This window comes from Triticum dicoccoides, chromosome 6B (assembly GCF_002162155.2).
Source record: "Triticum dicoccoides isolate Atlit2015 ecotype Zavitan chromosome 6B, WEW_v2.0, whole genome shotgun sequence".
NCBI lineage: Eukaryota > Viridiplantae > Streptophyta > Magnoliopsida > Poales > Poaceae > Triticum > Triticum dicoccoides.
The window spans coordinates 615,927,674-615,935,629 of NC_041391.1; positions in this window are offsets into that span (position 1 = coordinate 615,927,674).

Sequence of the window (7,956 nt, forward strand, 5' to 3'; positions counted from 1 at the left end):
CAATGCATGATGACGTAGGCCTAGCATCAAATTATCAAGCATCTCTTCTCGCTTTTACCTCCTCGCCGGCTAACTTTTCCTCTTCTTGCGCTCTAGGGCCTTGTAGCTTCCTCTCTCCCACACATGATCCAACCAAATCAAGTGTTGGCACCTGCCACCAATGGTGACATTAGATTGAGGTATCGTTGTGTTTCAATAAGATCTTTCCCTAAGCTAGAGGGTAGATGGGGTAAGGGCATCTTCAGCCGCGCCGCCAGGAAGGCCTCCCCAGACGTTTTTTTCGCGCCGGCGCCGAAAAAACGGCCCAGTCGCGCCCCCAGGAGCCCGATTTTCGCCGGTTTGGGCCGAAAACAGCGCCGGCGGACCCAGCCCGAACCCGGCGCGCTGGGGGGCGCCCGGGGGCGCCGGGCGAACTGTTTTGGCGCGAAAAAGCCGCGGGCCCGCCGCGTCAGCGACACGGCTCTCTTCTCGGCCCTTCGTCGTCCTCATCGCCTCGTTTCCCGCGGCGAATCAATGCCAAAGCTGTCGCGCCGGTCAGCCTGCACCATTGATGCCTCATGGGCGGCGCAGTGAAGACCGGACGACGCGCGTCCCTCGCCCTCCCTCGCCCGCCACGCGTGCACACGGTGGCACGCGCGCCTCGGCCTATATATGACGCGCCCCGGCGCACTCCGCGACTCACACTCTCCCGCCGTCGTCGTTCATCCCTCTCCTCTCCTCTCTTTCGCCGTCTCCAGTTCACACCCATGGCCGAGCGCTTCCCAGGCGATGGCGCGGTGGCGAACGGCTTCGGCCGCCGCCATCTTCATGAAGACGAGGCTCGCCTCCTTTACGAGGCCGAGTACCCGGTCCCGCCGGACATACGGGTGCCCGGGGCGTGGAGGATCAGCGCGGGCGGCGTGCCGGTGCCCCCGGTACCCACCGGCGCGGCGCGGCGTGCGGAGATCGCACGCATCCGCTCGAACCTGCCGCGTGCGGCGAGGGAGGGGCCACGGTACGTCCCCGACAGCCCGCTCTGGGACCCTTACTTCCGCCGCCGTCATGCCCAGCAGCTCGAGGCCACCAACGGCGTCGTGCCCTCCGGCAGGCTCAACGCCGCCGGCCGGCGTCGGTGGTGGGGCGTGCCCGGGCGCACGTTGGAGGCCGTCCTCGAGTACATCGAGGGCGGCAACACGCCGCGCCTCGAGTACCCCGATCCCCCTTCCTTCTCACACTGCCGGGGAAGCTCCTGGACCCCGAGGCGCATGGAGACCGGGGGGTCCTCCTCCTCGTCCGGCGGCTCGCCCTGCCTCCGCCCCGTCAAGCCGGAGCCCCAGGGCACGCCGGTCAGCACGCGCACCCGCAGCTCCGGCGTCCGCATCGGCGCCAACGCCTCTCCACCCACCGGCCGCTTCGTCCTCGTCGAGCCCAAGCCGGAGCCCGGCCTCCCCGCGGAGTACGAGGAGATAGCCCGGCGCGGCTTCTCCGACGAGGACGCCATGTGGTGGGCGCGGGACGACTACCTCCGCGACGAGATGGTCCGGCAGCGCCGGGCCCTGGAGGAGATCGCCGCCCGCAAGCGTGGGCGCGAGGACGAGCACGACGTCGTGGTCCTCGACAGCGACGACGATGACGACGACGCCCCCGGACCGTCCAACCCGCCGCGCCAACCTGGGGAGGGATGCAGCAGGGACGACGGAGGCGTAGGCGGGGGCGGCGACGACGACGACGACGACGACGCCCCCGGACCGTCCAACCCGCCGCGCCAACCGGGGGAGGGATGCAGCAGGGACGACGGAGGCGTAGGCGGGGGCGGCGACGACGACGATGACGACGACGGCGGTGACTACACGCGGTTCTACAGCCTCCTCGGCATGTAGAACCGCGTGGGCGGGCGGCGAGGCGGGCGGCGAGGGAGACGGCGGGGGTAGCCCGCGGTAGTTTTTTTTCTTTTTGTGTAAAATATGTTTAAGTTTGAACGAACTCGTCGATGTTTGCGTTAAATTTGAGTCGTTTTTGCGCCGTATTTGACTTTTTTGACTAACCGTGAGCGTCGCGACTGGGGGACATCACGCCCCCAGGGGCGATTTTTTGCCCCTCCTGGAGGGCCAACGGCTGGAGATGCCCTAAGGGAAGGGGGGCCTATGTCAGGATGCCGACTTGGTTGCCTTTGTTTGCTTGTAAACTAAGTATACCTTTTTTTTCTGACAATCTACACACGATTATTCTGTGATGAATGTTATTTGACCTAGTTTGGTTTGCTATAGGTTGCTTCCGGCGTGGGGGATTTTCACACGATTATTCTGTGATGAATGTTATTTGACCTACTTTTTTTTTGTATAAACCGAGTTACTCTCATTCTTCTTTAAATAAAAATACAGAAGCAGCCCGCCATCTGACGAGGTTCATAAATAAAATCAATTTATGATCTGGCCAAATCATGCCAAGGTCAATAGGTCAGGTCTTTTTACAGAGCCCATTAATAAAACTAGACAAGTCGTCACTGCTTCAATGGTAAGCACGGCGTGAGATTTCCTCTAAACATAGGGCTCGTCTTGTTTCTACCGCCACACGCACCTTTCCTCGCCCGCATCATTGCAAGTCAAACTGCCAATGTCACACCACGATACGCTGACAGTTTAACCATCTTTGACATTGTAACCAAGGTGAACAGTCGCGACCCACTCAATAATAAGTTCCGTTTCTGCGCACAGAGGCCGTGCCTTTCTCTGCGAGCCTTCCCTAAAATGTGACCCGCTACATATCTGAGCTGCGACACATAAGCATACGCTTACCTGTATGGCCCCGACAGCTTCTCCGTAGTAAACTGTATGGTCATTTTCCGCCATCAGCGCATACTAAGATGATTGATTAACGGGATTTGTCACACAGTTGAATAACTGAAAGCAGCCAGCGCATTAACTAGCCACAGATCAATTCAAACTGACTGTGTGCAAGATATACTCGACGTACACTGAGCTTTCCCGTACGTATACAGATTAGAACGGTCACTCTTAGCCCGTTAAGAGAAGCTCCAGAATACGATTTAAGCATCTGTCTGTGTCCGGCTTCAAGTATCCTGCAGCTGCAAGCATCACTAATGCGGCAGCAGAAAGTTTAGCAGCTAACCACCTGCAGCAAGTGGGCTTGGCTGCGGAAAGGCGGCAGTTGCACCCGGGAGAGCGACTGAATGAAATGTTGTGAGCAGTCAGCAGCCATCAGTGTGTGTGGTGTGGACAGTTGCCGGCGTCGACAGCGGGCGGCGACGACGACGAGTAGCCGTCGGAGGGGAGAAAGTCAGAGCCGGCTCCCTTTCCTGCAAAGTTGGACGCAGCGGTTGGGAAAAATATTTTGGCCTGCGCCAGTCGCGAGTGGCGACTCCCTGGATGGATGCTACGGATTACTACTACGGGCCTATGATCTGCGCTCCCCGCGACGTAGGAAAGCAACGTGCTAACAGCCAGCACAAGCTAGAGCCTGTGCTCTGCTGCAATTCTGAAATATACTCATTTTTCCTGCGGGGACTTCTGAAATACAGTAGTACTCCTGATGATCTAACAAGATTTATGCATGTTTTTGTCCAGCTCGAAAATGAGCAAAAACCTCGCAATTCTCATGTGATCGTGATCGGGAACAACAGCAAAGAAGTTTTTCCTTGTGTAGTTTTATAGCACATCATAGATCGGATGCTATCTTTCTTTGGGGCCATCTATGCATCACCTACGCCTACCGTCCGAAAAATCTTGTATTTTTTTCGGACGGAGGGAGTATGCATCGGTTGCTTGACAATTTGAGAGGCATCAGTCCCTTCTTATTAGCCTTCCGATTCACATCTAACGGCTATTCTTTATTCTTCCTGCCATAGTAATAGGGCCTTATCCACGAGAGAGGTGTGCTAATGACCTAGACCTAATACCGAAATCACTGAAATTTCTCAAATAAAAAGTTGGCTATTTTTGGTTTGCATTTTGGCCGAAGGACCTGAAATTTCACTTGAAATTGTAAATCGAATCGAAGTCTGAGGAATTTAAACAGAACTTAAAAATGTGTATGTTTCTTGTATACAAAATGAAATGACTGGAGTATTTGACCGTGGCAAGAACAGTATATCATCGCAATGGCACATCCCTGTTGACTAGGGTTTGACTCATGTAAGGAACACATTTCTTATGTCCCACCTTACTTAATTTCCACATACATAGCAGATAGCACCATCCATGCTGGACTAGATTTTATTTTGAATTATTTTGACGAGAAGACAAACATTTTGGCATCAGTTGAAATGATTGAAAATTTTCAATTTTCGGTGATACCCTAACCAAAACTTAAATTTGCCCGTAATAACATACTCCCTCCCTTCTTAAATATAAGTCTTTCTAGAGATTTCATTATGGACTACATACGGATGTATATAGACGTAGTTTAGAGTGTATGCTCACTCATTTTTTGATCCATATGTAACCCATATTAGAATCTCTAGAATGACTTATATTAAGGAACGGAGGGAGTATGTGACACAAAAAAAGTGTAAACATACAAAGAGAACCATATGCAAATATGTGGTACAAAGCTATCAAACTAAAGTATGCACAGGGAAAGAACAAAAATAAGCACAGTGCCATGTGCACGATCAGTAACGTGGAAGGCAGTTCGCACTAGCAAATTAAGAACACTGATGCCGTCGTCACTCCACATGCATGCAGGCACGGCCTCGCCCGGTTGTCTCTAGTGGACGTACGTAGGACACTGCGGCTAAGCTCCGGTCCCCGGCCCGGCGTGATCATCGTCCCGGTCTCCTTGTCAGTAGCGCGCACCCTGATGCATGGATCCGTGCCCGGGACTCCACCGGCGATCGCGACGGCGCGAGGAGGGGGAGCCCGAGGTCACAACCACCGTGGAAGCTGGAGTTGAACTAATCAGGCATGCCTCCAACTGCAAGGATAGCTCCCCTTAGCTTAATCCGCCTGCCATTTTCACTGATAATAACTGACATCTGATGAAACCGTCGACGCGTGTCCCTATACAACTTAGCCGTATTATACGCGCCCAGACAGTTGCCGGATACGCCTACCATGTTCACTGATAATAGTTTACTACTGCTCCATCTCGTTGACGACACCCTATATGCTTTCCTCGACGTACGCATAACCGTATAACTAACTAACCATGATGGGGTGCATGTGATGTGCGACAAATCAGTAATGTATCTCTCCTGATCATTCACTCATTGATTAATTAACCTGAGATATATAGTATGAACAGACAGTGCAGCGACAATACGGTTTACGGGAACAATAACCTATGGCACGGTTAGAAACCCATGTCCGCAAGGAACCATCTCTGACCTTGTACACAACCAGCGACAATCCCTAATCCCTATCATCACACCGGAGGCGGAGATGGACAGATCGATGGGTGACATGCATGTGATCAAGCAGACAGCATTGGATGTTACACTCGCGGTCGCGTGCATGCAGCCTGCGTGCATGGGGTGGTGGTTTGAATCTTCCACGAGGAAGCCATGAAGTTCATAGGCTCTAGCTTGCCTCTGAGTCTGACCCGTCTGTGTGGGAGTGGAGCAGGAGGAGATTAAAGGATATCAGATATGAAAGATCATCAGCTTTATCATGTTGCTTAACGTGTTGTCAATGAGAAGTGATGCAATTGTGCACAGAGGAACGAAGGGGACAAGTCGCACAGGACATGATGTGGGGAGGATTAATTAGGGACCAAGGATCCTCCATCTCCTTGTGTTTGTCCTCTTCCATGCATGCATGGCTCCATCTTTCATCGGTGGCAGCTGGTCCTCTGCACATATTATATGATAGTTATATGCACTATACATGCACTTTCGTCTTTAATTGCATGTATATATATGCCACGAAGTTGGTACTCCGTTTGATCCATATTACTTGTCGCTCAAACGGATGTACTCCCTTTACTAAATCAGTGACAATTAAATTAGACCAGAGGAAGTATCTAGCAATTAATATGGATCGGAGGGAATACATAATTTGCCATAACCATCAGTACTGCACATCTGAATCCTTGAGAATGCACATATATAGATGGCTTGCAAAGAAATCTGATAATATTAGTGATCAGATGACAAAAGGAGATAAACATGTTTATTACTTATTAGAAATCAACTCAATATCTAGTTGGCATTTTGTTGGTGCAGAGGCTGGGTATAATTCATATCTTCATGATATTGATATATATATCCTTTGTCAAAAGAAAAGAAAAAGACAGAGAAGAGGCCCCAAGGCTCAAGAGGAGGACAGGACGATCGAGCTCCAAGCCAAGCCAGCTTTTGATAAAGGAAGGGTTGGTGCGTGTGTCTCTAACTATATACTATCAACCAAGCAATCTCTGAGCACTTTTGGATGCATGGTCACTGTGGTTAAACCTCAAAGTGTGCATGGTCCGAGGCATTTGGCCTGTTGTGACCATGACGGAGCACTGGCTTCAGGAGTGTTGAGGCGGGCAAAGATCGTCATCGACAAAAACGCTGGACCATGGAAATTTTAAAACTTGGAGGTTCTTGGTTGTTGGCTGCAACAACTCCCGCACATATGTCAAACAGGGTGTCATCACTTGATTGCATACTGCTGTATGGACCTGTCCCTTTTCCATTTCTCCTTTCTGGACTATTGGGCATGCCTTTTCTACCGCCATGAAACAAGTGTACATTCCAAGCCTTGTGCATGCAGGGCCACACATGCATTGTTCAATCACCTAATGTGGGTTCATATATACGGCCGAATAGACATGTGTGGTACTGAAATGCTATATATGGCATGCATTTTTTAAAGATAAAAAGCACTTTTATTAACTTAAAATGTAGCATCACATTGATAAAAAACATGATGAGCAACACCCGGCGTCTGCGTAGCTAAGATGCACACAAGAGCTTTAAACAAAATATCCTCAATCCACCATCTTTCCTAACCAGGTCTCAACTCCCATTTAACTGCTCCTTATCAGGTTCCTAATTAAAGATTTAATCACATACATGAACTGCAGCTAGCCTTTTGAACCGTCGGCACGTAGCCTTTTTCCTTGTTATTTTTTAAGCACTGCATGGATGAATCAAATCATTTCTCGGCTAGCTAGCACTAGCAGCCCATCTATCCAGCGTCAGCGAAGATCACAGCAGATCATGGGGTTAAAAAATGCGGCCTATGAGATAACAGGTTGGTGAGAATTTGAGGCTGTGGCCTTTTGTGCCTTGGACCATGTGCGAGTCATGCAAGATCCAAGAACCTTTAGCCTACACGGACACGAGCTAAATTAACAACGGGCATGAACGTACGTCGTCTATGCATGGCTGCACTTCTTTTCACGGGCACGTCGATGCATGGCTGCTGTCATGTGGATTATCCTGATTACACTGATGCGTTGATGGGACTTTGTCCTGGAAATGTAAGTGGTATAGGTGCGTGCATGCACGCTTTGCTGCACAATTTTTTTTTTGACAGATTGATTGGAGCATATGCATCATCCATCAAATTAAATTATGGTAACGAGTAACGACGTAGCAATATGCACCTCCGATCTAGCAAAAATCGTTTTTTGAAGTTCTGAAATTTAGAAAAGAGGCGATCATGCATGATCATAGAGAACGGATAGAAAAACATCGGTTGCAGAAGTCAGAAATCAAGTACTACAACACAAGTTACTGAACTTGTCGCGCAAAAATAATTTTGTGAGCCGGCTGTGGTTGAGTCCCGATGGGTTTATCCCGTGTGAGCGGGATCCCGTATTCCGTGCACTACTGGTACTGTGGTACATGCAACCAAATACTCTCCTGGAGAAAATTTACATGCACAAAATTGTTTTTTTTTGCGAGGCATGCACAAAATTGTTAACACAACCATATATATTGTCCATGAGAGATGAGACAGTGGAAAATGAAGCTAGGATGACGATGTGGGAGGCCTGAGAAATCATGTGCCAGGACCAAGCAGCCCTGCG